This window comes from Meles meles, chromosome 2 (assembly GCF_922984935.1).
Source record: "Meles meles chromosome 2, mMelMel3.1 paternal haplotype, whole genome shotgun sequence".
NCBI classification, from domain to species: domain Eukaryota; kingdom Metazoa; phylum Chordata; class Mammalia; order Carnivora; family Mustelidae; genus Meles; species Meles meles.
In genome coordinates this window covers 8,515,653-8,530,434 of record NC_060067.1, presented here as the reverse complement: position 1 = coordinate 8,530,434, position 14,782 = coordinate 8,515,653, and positions in this window count along the sequence as shown.

Below are 14,782 nucleotides of genomic sequence, written 5' to 3'. Positions count from 1 at the left end.
GGAGTCATGGCCATCAGCCAGCACTCAAGAGCAGCACACACTAAGGACAGTTCTCCTGGGTTTGAACCACAGCTACTGCTTACTCACTGCGGGACCTCGTGGTTCTCTGTCTCCATTTCCTTACCTATAAAACAAGGGTAATGGAAGGAATGCAGAGGAGAGGGGTGAGGGCTAATTAAGGCGAAGTTTTGAAAACCACTTAGCCACTGTCTAACACAAAATACATAATCAGCTAAATGATAGATACCATTATTAAGGTGTTCCAGAAATTTGATCATATTTTTTACATGTAATATGCATCATTTTTGCAAGACTTAGATCGACTTAATCAGAATAACTAAACAATAGTGTTTTTAAAAGATTTTTTATTTAGTTATTTGAATTAGAGAGACAGAGATAGAGCACACTAGAGAGAAAGAGAGCACAAGCTGGGGAGTGGAAGAGTAGATAGAGAGGGAGAAACAGACTCCCTGCTGAGCAGGCAGCCAAATGCAGGACTCAATCCCAGGTCCCTGAGATCATGACCTGAGCTGAAGGCAGATGCTTAACTAAATCAGCCACCCAGGCACCCCAACAATAGTTTTATACCAGATAAATATTTGAAGACAAAAAGGTCCAGAGAATCTAACACACCCGATAAAGATCGAAGTTGATAAGGGTGTGCTATATAACTAAAATTTGCTAAGAGACTAAAATGTACATGCTCTCACAAAATTGAAGAAAAAGATAAATATATGATGTAATGGATATGGTAACTAACTAGATAGAAGAAAAAATTTTTAACAACACTTACATATATTAAATCATCATAATGAACACTTTAAAAATCTTAGTTTTGTCAATCATATCTCAATGAAGGCAAAAATAAACCCAAAAAAGCCATTATGTTCATAATCCAATAAATTTTTTAAATTGTTTTTTAAAAAGTAGAAGACATAGTTCTCATACGTGTTTAAATATGCTCAAACACCTCCTCGGGTGGGGGGGAGTCATTTTCTCTAACAGTCCAGTGAGAGCGAGTTCTTAAAAATCTTCTGTGTCTGCAAGTTCTTTAAATAGTGAAGCCCAAGAAAAATCAAGAATGAAAAAGAAAACCAACTAAAGGAGGAAAAATGTTCAACAGATCTAAGCAGAGGACAGCTGGGTAGCAGAGGCTATAGAAAGGGGGAGGGAAGAAGAGAGAACATTTATACAGAGCAGAGAAGGATTATATGTAGTGGTGTGTTTTGAAAGCAGCTTTCAAAAAATAAAGCCCAGATTTGTAGCATTTGCTAATTTCCACTACGGCCAAATTTATGTTCCCAAAAAGTAACAACTGGCTAACAGAATTGTCAACAATTCAACACTCCACTCTTGTAATGATTTGAGCCCAGCAATGTCACTTAGACACTGGGAAACCCTCGCTGACTAAGGATGAGCTCCTATGGGACCTTTGGGATGATAACTCTCCAACTACAGACTTTTAATGAAATTATGACTACGTTTTACTCTAGGACATCAGTGTGCATATCCTGTGCATCAAGAGGAGTTTTTTGAGTAAGCTATTGAATAAAGCAAAGTGGTTTTACCCCTCAAATGCTGGACACCTCTGTTCTCTGGTTTCAATGACAACGGCTATCCATTTAGTGAACTCAAACCACTCTGAAGTGGGAGGAAGAGAGGGAGAAAGAAATAGAATATCAGGGAAAGCGCCCTGTGTTCTCTCCCCACCCTTTGGCCTCACCCCCCCACCTCCCCTACCCCCCAACCCCCTCATTCCCAGGCCTGCTTGTAAAGCCTTGGCCTCTCTGAGAAATAAACACTACTTGGCCCTGTCTTGGAGGAAAATTGGAAGAGCTAGGCTCTAAAATAAGCTACTATTATTCACAGTCTGGGACAAAAAAAACAACCAGGAAATATTTGGCATGAAGAAGTTGTCTTTGAGAAATTATTTGCCATGATGTATTTGAATAAATTTGTCATGGGTCTGCCATTTCAATAGAAGAGGGAAAATGGCCTGACCTTGAGTCAGCTGGCATCCCGTTGTCCTTTAGAGCCAACCAAAGTCAGACTATTTCATTTCTTGCTTTATTTCTGCTCTTAGTGGACTCAAGCCTGGCAGATCTGACATTGCAGGCTGAATCCTATAGATTTTTTGTTCCCAATGCTGCATGCTCTAAGTAATGTCTGTTGTGCAACAAGATTTCATTTTGCTGATTCTTGTTTTGTTGAGCCACGAGTCCAGCATGTCATTCAAACCAGGAACTAGCATTTCCTGTGGTAGTTCCAGTAGAAGAGAAGCTGTGCCAAAGGTCAAGTACCAAAGATGCACTTGGCAAGACCATCTGACTACACATTCTTCCTCTAAAATCCAAATTCCCCCCTACCCAATATTGTTCAGACAAGTTTCCCATGAGGATCAGCCAACCGACAATGTATCCCAAGACATGATGACCAGTTCAGACTTCTGTCCTAACAGTAAAAGTCTTCCACCAGGAAATGATAATGGCTGTCCTGCTGTTAACGCATGAAGAATTTGAAGTCTCTTGAGTAATAAGAAGTTGAGAAATGAACTTCCTGCTGTTGAAATTCCTACACCTTGGAGTACTTCAATCAAAGGAAGTAACTAGTGTTTTTTACTTTAATAATGAAAAGAGATTTGCAGGAAACAAGACCAAATTAACTGCCTTAGAACAAATGAGTAGAATCAGTTAGGTCTTCAACCATTGAAAAAATAGGCCTATCTCTCATTGCACAAGCTGTCAAGGATAGTTTGAGGCCCCACTGAAGACAAGATGATAAGTTTTTCCTTTTCCTAAAATGCCACATTGTGTTGTGTTATCAAGATTGATCATAGTTAAAATAGCATTCTTTCATTGGTCAAGAAATTCTACTTGAAAGAAAAACATGCATTTCATCCCTGGTATGGCTTTGCCAATCTGAGGTCTTAACCATTAAAATTTATCATTTATACTCCATTTCTCTTCCTTCCCAAGAACATCTTATTTCAACTTATTTGGCACTGTTGCATTCCAAGCACTATAAAATGAATTCTGTGTGTAGAAAACATAGAAAATAAATAATTTTTGTTTCCAAAAAGCACTAAATCCTCTGAGGGGTTATCAAATAAGCACAAATTTAGGTTATTATAAAAATACTCAACTTTTTTGCAAAATTCATCTCCCAGTCATCTGTTTTAGCATGTCTTTCCAAAATTCCTTCCCCAAATGCACACTCCCAATATCCATGAACTCAGGCCTATATCTAACAGTTGTGAGGTCTTGGGGGAGAGTTCAGAGATGCACATTTTTCTGTTTAAATGTTTAAAACTTTCTAAACAAGCTAACAAAATTTTCAGAGAATAGTTTTATCCTCCTATCTTGACAAATATACCTTGATAAATATGTATCAATAACATTTTAGAAATTTTTATAGCTATCGATTTTATATGATGAAAGTAAGTAAAAGAGGGGTGCCTAGGTAGCTCAGTAGGTTACATGTCTGCCCTCAGCTCAGATCATAATCCTGGAGTCCTAGGATGGAGCCCCATGTCTGCCTCCCTGCTCAGTGGGGATCCTGCTTCTCCCTCTCCCTATGCCACTCCCCCCGCTTGTGTATATTTTCTCTCTTTCTCAAATAAATAAATAAAATCTTAGGAGAAAAAAAGAATAAAAATTTTTAAAAAGAAAAAGAAATGAAGAAAGTAAGAAAAACATCAAAGATGACTAAATTTAATTATTCCATGTATCTGGGTGTTTTATTATGAAGGCCATATTTGAATGTATATAAAATAAAGACATACATCCTTTATTATTAATGCTATATTTATGGTTAAAATTTATTCTTCCTGGCTACAAACTTTTCAGCAAAATTAATTCTTAAGTTTTCATAATTAAAATTTGTGTTCTGTAGGCAGTCAAGCAAAACTTGACATTATTTGAATCATTAATCTTTAGATAACTTTATTATTAATTTAAATTTGGAAGTTTCACTCTGCTAAAGTAGTGACTTGAATTGTTAATCAGATTCCTAAAACATTACTTAGATTCAGAAATGAATCATGAATTTCACATCATGTTCATACATTGTAATGGGATGCCTTTGATAAACTATCTAGACACTGAGAATAAATGAGAAAACATACAGTGCATGGATTCCTTAGGCTATATTAATCACTATTAACCGATCTCTGAATGAAAGGAAAGGGAAATTATTGGTCATAAGGGTTCTTGGCCCTCTTGACTTCACTCAAGCTTCTTAGGTCAAGTTGGCTGTGAATATTCTGAGTTTGTTGCTGTTGTTGTTTTAAAGGTTTTGTTTTGTTTTGTTTTCTTATAAAGATTTTATTTATTTATTTGAGAGAGAGAGAGAGAGAACTAGAGACAGAATACAACAGGAAGGGACAGAGGGAGAGGGAGAGGCAGCCTCCCCACAGAGCAAGGAGCCAGACAAGGGGCTCAATCCTGGGACTCCGGGATCATGACCTGAGCTGAAGGCAAACGCTTAACCTACTGAGCTACCCCTTATTTTTGTTTTTGTTTTTGTTTTTTTAAATTTTTATTTCTTTGACAGAGAGAAATCACAACTAGGCAGAGAGGCAGGCAGAGAGAGAGGAGGAAGCAGGCTCCCCGCCAAGCAGAGAGCCCGATGCGGGGCTCGATCCCAGGACCCTGGGACCATGACCTGAGCCGAAGGCAGAGGCTTTAACCCACTGAGCCACCCAGGCGCCCCTTTGTTTTTGTTTTTAATACACCTCCAGCTCCTCATAGGTATTCCAGGACAGAAGAGACTAGAAAAAGACCTAACTGCCACCTTTATTTCTCATTAGCCTCTCCAGTGCTTGGGACATTCAGCCTTGGATCTAAACTTTGTTAGTCAAGAGGGTAAGTATTTAGGGTGTTTAAGATGTTAAAGATGTTAAGATGTTAAAGGTCATTTGATGCCACACAGTTCTCTGGCTCCTCATGTGGCAGAGATACTCATATATTCTCCAGTACATTTATTTTTCTATACGTTTGTAATAAGGAGGTCTTCTCAGACTTTGGCTAAGGAGAGAGAGTCATCTTCCCTAAGTCTAAGGGCATGTAGAATTTGCCTGATACAATTTCGTTTCTTTGTCTATCCTAGCTTTTAGAATTTAAGCCCTGTAAGAATAGGGATAGTATTTTACTCCTTTTTCTATCCCTATTTCTTTATATACATAATATCTGGTGTATGTATTGTGTTTTTATTACCTGTTGGCATCCCCATAGCTCTTGAAAATGAAAGAATAGATATTTTGATTTCTGGATCTCAGTGTGTCACCCAATCCTGGAAATGTAGTCATTCTTTAATAAATGAGTCCATTAATTAATGTGTGTGTAACCTTAGAACTGTACCCTTACTCTAGAAAAAAAGGAGACAGTATAGTCCATGTCCTGCATGGTCTTATTAGTTTGAAAACATCCAAAAGAAGCAAGAAGAAAATACAGAAGAAGAAAGGCGCTAGAACCAGAACCAGCTCCTATTGCCATTCCACCATTTTGGCTACCCAGACCAAAATTTTCTGTTTCATAGTCACCTTTCCTAAACCTTTTATTCTCTTTTTCGTACCTTCTTTTCGAATTCATGATCAATCCTCCACCTCCACCTAGTTCCCTGCTAGATACCACAGAGACAGAAAAGTGGAAAGGGAAACAATTGTCACAGTATTTTTCACACACTGCCAAGATCAACAATTTTGTTCCTTCTCTCAGCTCTTTCTTTCCAGGAAGGTAAGAGGACTTTGGAAGAATGGCTGTAATCTGTACTTGGAAAGACCAGGAAGCCCTGGTACTATCAACTTTAGCAATAGTTTCTGTGCTACAGAACAGAAAAAAAGCTACTCAGTGTTGCATCTCAAATGACCATGTCAATGTTTCTCCTTTTATAGAAAATAAGCTTGAACCAAAGTCCAGAGGAACACTCCTGGATGTTTTGCCTTGAATAAATCCTTTGCACTACAAAGAAGTATGGACAAGGAGACACAATACTAACTGATAAATAATTTTCTCCATGGTGGAATGAAGGCATAAGGGCACATTTAATCAGTTTTAAAGAAAAACAATTTATGTAGAATTATATTGACTTAATAAAGTTCTATAACAAACAGAATATCAACATATTTATTATTATTATTTTATGGGATTAAAATGTGTCCTGAAGAACTCAAAGCACACTTTAGGCTCAAAAGTAGAATTCTTTCAAGGGTATTGCCTCAGTGCAGGGGTCAAATTTTTAGTTTTTTGTTTTTGTTTTTTGGGTTTTTTTTAAGATTTTATTTGTCAGAGAGTGAGAGAGAGCACAGAGAGGGTGCGGCAGGCAGAGGTAGAGGGAGAAGCAATCTCCGGGCAGAGCAAGGAGCCTGATATGAGACTCAATCCCAGGACCCCAGGATCATGACCCCAGCCAAAGGTCCAATGGATCCAGTGGATTAAAGCCTGGTCCACTGGGTTAAAGCTCTGCCTTGGGCTCAGGTCATGATCCCAGGATCCTGGGATCCAGCCCCGCATCGGGCTCTCTGCTCAGCTGGGATCCTGCTTTCCACCCTCTCTCTGCCTGCCTCTCTGCCTACTTGTGACCTCTGTTTGTCAAATAAATAAATAAAATCTTTAAAAAAATAAAATAATAAGATAAAATTTTTAAAAAATTCAGTCCCAGCATAAAATTCACAATATTTAACATCCAATCAAAAATTACTAAATAATCAAAGAAGCAGGAAACTATCACCCTAACTAGGAGAAGAGAAAGACATGGGAATGGCACAGATAATAGATTAGTAGACAAAGATGTTAAAACAGTTATTATTAATATAATCCATTTTTCAAGAAAATAGAGGGAAGGATGAGCATGATGAGGAGAGAAATGGAAAAAATAAAAAACACCCACAACAAACACTTAGACATTAAAAATACCATAGGTGAAATTAAAAAAAAAAAAAAAAAAAAAACCACTGGATGAATCACCAGTAGGTTAGACTCTGCAGAAGAAAAAAAAAATAGTGAACTTGAAAACATAGCAAAAGAAACTACAAAATGAATTACAGAAAGAAAAGACTTTTAAAAACAGACACCATCAGTGAACTGTAGGACAATATCAAGCAGACTAAAATACTTAGAACTGGAGTCTCAGAAAATGGTGAGGAGGAATGAGAGCCAGAAAAATTATTTGAAGAAATGATAACCAAAATTTTTCCAAATCTGATAAAATTTATATCAGGAAATGTAATAACCCCCAAGAAGAAAAAACATGAAGAAAATCAAACCAAGACACAATATAATCAAACTGTACCAAAAAAAAAAAAAAAAAGTGACACAGTCAATTTTAAAGCAACCAGAGGGGGTGGGGGAAAAAACGACATTATGAACAGAAGAACGAAGGTAATAGGACAGCAAACCTCTCATCAGAAACCATGCATCCTAGAAGACAATAAGATACCATCTTTATAATTCTGAAAGATAGTTATTAATCTAAAATTGTAAACTCAAAGAAGACTTTTAAAAATGATGAAATATGGGGCACCTGGGTATCTCAGTGGTTTGGGCGTCTGCCTTCAGCTCAGGTCATGATACCACCGTCCTTGGATTGAGGCCCCTGCTGAGAAGGGATCCTGTTTCTCTTCCCACTGCTGCTCCCCCTGCTTGTGCTCTCTCTCGCTCTCTCAAATAACTTTAAAAAATAATGAAGACATACAAAAAATGAAAAAGAAATTATCACCAGCAGATCAACAATGTTAAAAGAAGTCCTCCAAGCAGAAATTAAATAATACCATATAAAAACTTGGATTTGTACAAAGAATGAACAACTGAAACAGAAAATATGCACATGAATACAAAATTTGTTACTTAAAAGTCTATCTAATAGAAAATTGACTATTTAAAACAAAATAGCAACAACATATTGTAGAGTCTATAGCATGAAGAAAAATGTATGACAACAATAGCATAAAAGCAAGGGGAGGAAATGAACTATACTATGTAACATTATTCACTATGTGTGTGAAGTTGTCATACTAAAATAGAGATTGATAAATCCTGTAGCAATTAAAAAAAGAGGTATAGATAATAAGCCATAATAGGAAGTGAGATGAAATAATACAGTAATATTCAATTTATCCAAAAGATGGCAAGCTGGAAAAGAAGTAAAATGAAAAAAGAACAGATGAGACAAATAAGAAAAGATAGCGCAATGGTAAATATAAACCCAATCATATGGAGAATCGTATTAAATGTATACAGAATAAATATTCAAAATCAAAGCCCTGGATTATCAGATCATATAAAAAGCAAAATTCAAACATAAGCTTTCTAAAATAACTAACTTCTAAATATGAAGACTCAAATAGTTTAAAAGTAAAAGGATTGAAGGTTTACCATATTAGCAGTAATCAAAATAAAACTGGATGGATAAACATATGCAGATTTCAGAGTAAGAAATATTGCTAGGAGGGATGCCTGGGTGGCTCAGTCACTTAAGTGACAGCTTTCAGCTCAGGTAATGATCCCAGTGTCCTGGGATCAAGTCCCCATCAGGCTCCTTGCTCTGTGGGAAGCCTGCTTCTCCCTCTGCCTTGGCCTGCCTCTCCTCACTCATGCTCTCTCCCTGACAAATAAACAATATCTTTTAAAAAAAAAGAGGAAAAAAATATTGCTAGAAGTAAAGGGAGTCAACGCATAATGATCAAGTGTCAACTATTCAAGAGAATATAACAATCTTAAATGTGTAAAGACAGTTGTTTAAAAATATTTTTTTCATAAAAGTCATAAAACCTTACACTTAAAATTCATCAATGTCATCTATGTAGATAAAATTTCAGTAAAGCTTATGAAAAAATTCCACAATTCATTGATCATAGTTCCAATCATATGCAGTATTGAATCCGTCCATGTTCTTTCTAAAAGCTGAATAAACGTAATGTTCAGTGAAACTTACTGTGTTTCATCAGTTTGATTTTCATTCTGAGTGTCGGACTGCTCCTGCTGATTAGGCAATGAGTGTTATACTCATCAACTCCGATAAGTCTGCCCTTATAACTTTCAGATATTTATCCATTCTCTCGATTACTATCCCCAGGATAGACCCACATCATTCATTTCAACAATAGTCTATGGAGGTCATCTCTCTCAGTGCCAGACATTGTACTGTATGCTGGGATTGAAAATGAGCCTTTGCCCCTGCTCATGAGCTAATATAACTCAATCTAATGTGTCAGATATTTATGTAGGTTAGGAATAATATGCCATAAGAGATGGAAACGAGAATGATTCATTCTGCGTGACTTTGGAAAAGTATAATCATAAACGGTGTCAACACTGGGGTACCTGGTGCCTCCGGCTCTTAGGTCTCTGGCTCTGATTTCAGCTCAACTCATGATCTCAGGGTCATGAAATTAAGCCATGGGTCATGCTCCATGCTCATTGTGGAGTCTGCTTAAGGTTCTTTCCCTCTCTCTCCCTTTGTCCCTCCCTGCTCATGTTCTCTTTCTCTAAAATTTATAAATAAAATCTAATAAATAAATACACAAATAAAATGGTACCATCATGTAAGTACTTCTTAGATGCCAAGGATCATAGCTAATGTCCCCAAAAATTCTTCAAGGTAGGGTATTATTTCCATTTTACAACTGAGGAAGCAACCACAAAAACACTTAAGAAACTTGTTGAAGGTCACACATATAAAAAGCAGAGAAAATCTGGCTGATTGCCAACCCACTAGTTTTTTTTTTTTGTTTTTGTTTTTGTTTTGTTTTTTTTTTGCCATATCATGCTATTTGCACAGGCAAATAGTACGGAAGTAATTGCTTCATAGAAGTACCAACACATGAGCTTGATCTTGAACAAAGAGTTGTAATTTACTAGTGGTAGGGTAGAACATAACTTCAAAAAGAGATACAAACACACTTAAGTCTGAAAAATCATAGCATATTTAGAGAAGAGTTTATCATTCTGTGTAGGTGGAATATGTGTGTGGGGGATGGAGACAGTAGATAATCATTTCTTGAAGAGTTTTGTCCCCATTTTGTGTTTCCCTCTTAGCATTTCACTTCAGTGCCATGAGAATCATCCTGCTAAATACAGATAAAATTATGTCACTCATCTTGCACAAACATTCAAGATTTCTATTTTTATCCCACTGTAAGGTCCAAATTTATAAGCATGGAACACATGCCTTATTTTCCTAATCTTTGAAATGGGTATATTTTGAATATCTATTTCTTGGGTTACTATTATAAGGAAATTTTACACACACACACACACACACACACACACACACACACACAAAATCTCAGCCCCATGTCATATAAAAAAACATACAAAATGGTGTGTTTTTACTAAGTGTTAGTGATTATTAATAATTATAATTGTTGTTATTATTATCACTATTCTTTGTGCTATCATCGTCTGGTGGGTTCAGTTACACACCAACAGAGATGTTTCCGTGAAAACAAGCAGAGTGTCGACATTGAAAGGCAAGTCGTCCAACAAATTTTTTGAAAAGTTAGCATGGGAGGAAGTGGAGTACGAGCGGTAAGGTATTACAATTTTATTTTTTTCCTTATTTCTCTTCTGAGACTTGCCACAAACGTCTTTAGTTGAATATCATAATCCGTAAGTATGACCTAACAGGCCAAAAGACGGAAACGAGTTCTGCTTGCTTTACTCTTTGTTTTAGATTAACTCTGCTGAGAGCATTGTAAGGTTTCACCTTATCGGCAAGAACATCTAAAGCCGGCATTTCTGTTGAGAAAAGCACCTGTTGTATTGCAATTTACTGTAGGTCCTTGTTGTGCAAACTTTCAGGGAGTGATGAAATTAAAATGGCATTACTTCAACTTTTTTTTTCCTCACTGAAAATTCTTTTTTTTATATATATTTTATTTATTTATTTGACAGAGAGCACAAGTAGGCAGAGAGGCAGGCAGAGAGAGGAAGGGAAGCAGGCTCCCCACTGAGCAGAGAGCCTGATGCGGGGCTTGATCCCAGGACCCTGGGATCATGACCTGAGCCAAAGGCAGAGGCTTTAACCCACTGAGTCACCCAGGCGCCCCCTCACTGAAAATTCTTAGTAGACAGTACCTACAAACAAAGAACTTGTATGGTCACAACCTGGATTAATGAAACAATTACTGAAGGGATATTTTTGTTCATAGAGGTCCGTTTCCTATATGTTGTGCATTGAAGATTTAGTTTTACAGTGACCCATGTATATAAGCAACAAAAGTTTTACAAAATAAGACAAGCTGATCATATATGATGCATGATGGTATATTTTTTATTCTATTCTATTCTATTTAATTCTATTATATTTCCCAATACTAGTTATAACCCACAAGATTGATTTTGCAACCTACTAATGCACCATGACTTATAACTTAAAAGCATTGATATAGTCTCTTAAAGACAGTCAAGTTTTGACAGTCCATGGTAGAGTCAACCTCCTTGTTGAGCGTTCCAAGATGTTAGAAGTGTCAACAGAGGTAGAAACTTAAACTGGCTAGGCCCTTTGCACACCCTGCTTATCATCTGCCTCCAGATTATATGATCTGCAGATCCTAACCTCATGTTGGAAGTCTCTGGGAACTCCATGGGGTGAAGCATTTGGAGTGCAGATGCCACAGTAAGCAGAGAATCTCTGGGCTGTTGAAACTCCAGAGGCAAGCAGCTGTCATTACCCCAACATTTCTGTTTGGCTCCTGGTACAAACTAGATAGAGCATTTAAAAATGCACTGTTGGGGGCACCTGGATGGCTCAGTCAGTTAAGCAGCTACTTTCAGCCCAGGTCATGATCCCAGAGTCCTGGGATCGAGCCACCTTACCTGCTTCTCCCTCTCCCTCTGCCCCTTGCCCTCCTTATGCTCCCTATTTCTCTCTCTCTCTCTCTCTCTCAAATAAATGAATAAACCTTTAAAAAATAAATAAATAAATAAATAAAAATGCACTGTTTTCCAGAGCTCCCAGCTGGCTTAGTTGATAGAACATGCCACTCGTGATCTCAGGGTCATGAGTTCCAGCCCCTCATTCGTTGTAGAGATTACTAAAAAGTAAATAAATAAACTTACAAAAAAAGGCTTATAGGTAAGCTTTTAAAAAATAAATAAAAATGCACTGTTTTCTAAGAGGGTTTGTAAAATAAAATGCACTCCGCAGACTTAACATTTACATGGTCTCCTTCTTTCCAATCTGATTCTTTCCTGGTGCAGAGAAAAAAAAACTGGCTTTGAGCCCGTGGACTTCTAAGTCAGAAGGTCTTCAGTTTTAGTTTAGTTTTGTTTTTTTTTTAAGATTTTATTTATTTGATAGACAGAGATTACAAGTAGTCAGAGAGTCAGGCAGAGAGAGGGGAGGAAGCAGGCTCCCCACTGAGCAGAGAGCCCGATGTGGGGCTCGATCCCAGGACCCTGAGACCATGACCTGAGCTGAAGGCAGAGGCCTTGAGCCACCCAGGTGCTCCTTGAGTTTTAGTTTTAACTCCACTTTTAAGATCTTCTATCTCAGTTTCTTTGTCTCTAAAATGAGAATAATAATATCAACCCCATAGCATTCTTGAGATAATTAAAAAGACATTATAAAGCACTCACACACAGCATCCGACCCAGAATTGAGGCCTAAGGAGAATGACTCTCCTTCCCTTGCCTTCGTGCTTAACCCCAGAGCACACATTTCCAAACATCAGTGACCACATCCCTGAGCCACTAAGCAACCCACTAAGGGTAGAGCACAGGCAAGCAAGAATTTTTTTTTTTTTTTCAACAGAACCACAGCCCAAAGCCGGGGTGCTACAGTCAGTAAAGAAAAATATAGCACAATGAATATAAACTGCATTTCCCCAAAAATCAAACAAAAAACCCTGCAAAGTTAATCAACCACTGTGTTTATAAAACTATGAAGTATACAGAGTATCTGGTGATTGAGATCTGGCCTTAACTTTCCCTTTGGTAAAAAATAAGAAGAAGAAATAAACATAGTATGTACTCATGTTAATTATTTGTATCTTCACTGAGTCAGACACAAAAAGGGATTGTAACAGTGCCCAGTTTTATGTGGGTGGCCGTAAAGCTTGAAAGCAAAAGGAGTCCTCAAACCTAAACAGAGTTAGGACAGTCCAGTCTTAATTATGAACAGTGTTGGGTAATTTGTCCTCTACTCAGTGATTCCAAAGCAGCATATCCCAACTTTCATCAGCTCTAACTCCAAAAACTGTTGTAATTATTTGTTTGTCCTTCTGATTTGTTCTTCTAGAGGAGCAAATTTTATCCCTTAGAGTACATCTACATTCTAGAAAATGCCAACCACAACAAATGCTGAAAACTATTTTTCAAATCTGAACCACAGGGAGGAAAACAACGTGATCACTGTAAAAGTTTTGGATAAGGACTTTTTTTTAATTGCTGGGATAAGCAACTCAACTAACCAAGAATAACACAAAATGTGCTCACTAAATGATATTTGACTGTGTAAGTACACGTTTAATGTAGAGTGTATCGTATGTGAAATGTAACCAAGCCATCCTCCTTCCGCATTTCCTCTATATTTTCCACCCAGCTGTCCTAATGGGATCTCATGTTTCTGTGACCTCCTCTGTCTCCTTCAGAACACTGGAACGATGCTAGCTCATCATCTGCAAGCAGAACCTTGCCTCTGACATCATCATATTCAGAACAATGCCACGAGATTATCAATGACGAAAGGCTCTTCTGAGACCAGAACCCTTTATCCTTTTAACACTCCTGCTCTCAAACTTAAACTGAACATACCCGGCATTCATGGGGACCAAACAGTCCCTCAAAAACCCCACCACCATCACCACCACCATTTGCTTCTGTTTCTCACACCTTATCCTCCCTCAGTCACCTTCCAGAGCAGCCTGGACTCCATGGTTAGTCATTTCTGCAAATTACTCTCCACACAGTTCATCCTAGGCTAATCCCTCATTCTTGCACACTCCCGTTGTCTTTCTCTGCTTTGTCCCTGAGCTACAAAATATTGCGGAAGAAATGAAATCTTGTGAGCTGGTATCAGTGCAATTTAATGCTTTCCAGTTCTAGGTGAGCTTCCCCGATATTTTACAATGCTTTTGTTCTTTAGAGTGAACTACCTTCGGACTTTCACAAACTGTGGTCCCAGATCCTCCTCACTTCCATCAAATACCCAGCCCTGTCACCAGCCCTGACCCCTCAAGAAATGACCTGTCCTCCCACCTTACTATGACAATCCCTAAACTTAGCTCTCTTCATCCTCAATCTCTCTGGATCTTTACCTTTTTCTCCTTCTGCCTCTTTGGTATTAAAGAACGTTAACCCCATCCTGACCCCACTTGCTAAATATAAGCAGTCAACAATACTGATTACTGGAGTACGTGGGTGGCTCAGTGAGTTAAGCACCTGCCTTCAGCTCACGTCATTATCCCGGGGTCCTGGGATGGAGCCCCACATAGGCCTCTCTGCTCAGCAGGGATCCTGTTTCACCCTCTTGCTCTGCCTCTCCTCCTGCTTGTGCTCTCTCTCTCTCTCTGGCTCTGTTTCTCTTTCAAATAAATAAATAACATCTTTATAAAAATAATACTGATTACTTAGCCTTAACTATGGAAGTACAAATTTTTGCACAACTTACTCACTTCAATTTTTATAAGCTTTTCTTAATTTTAATTATTTCATTATTTTATTATTTTCTCTTTATTTTATTTTCATTTCATAAATTATTTTCATTATTTTATATAGAATTTACTTTCTGGCACATTTTACACATGCAAACCGATTTGTTTTTCATGAAAATCCTATGAGGACTC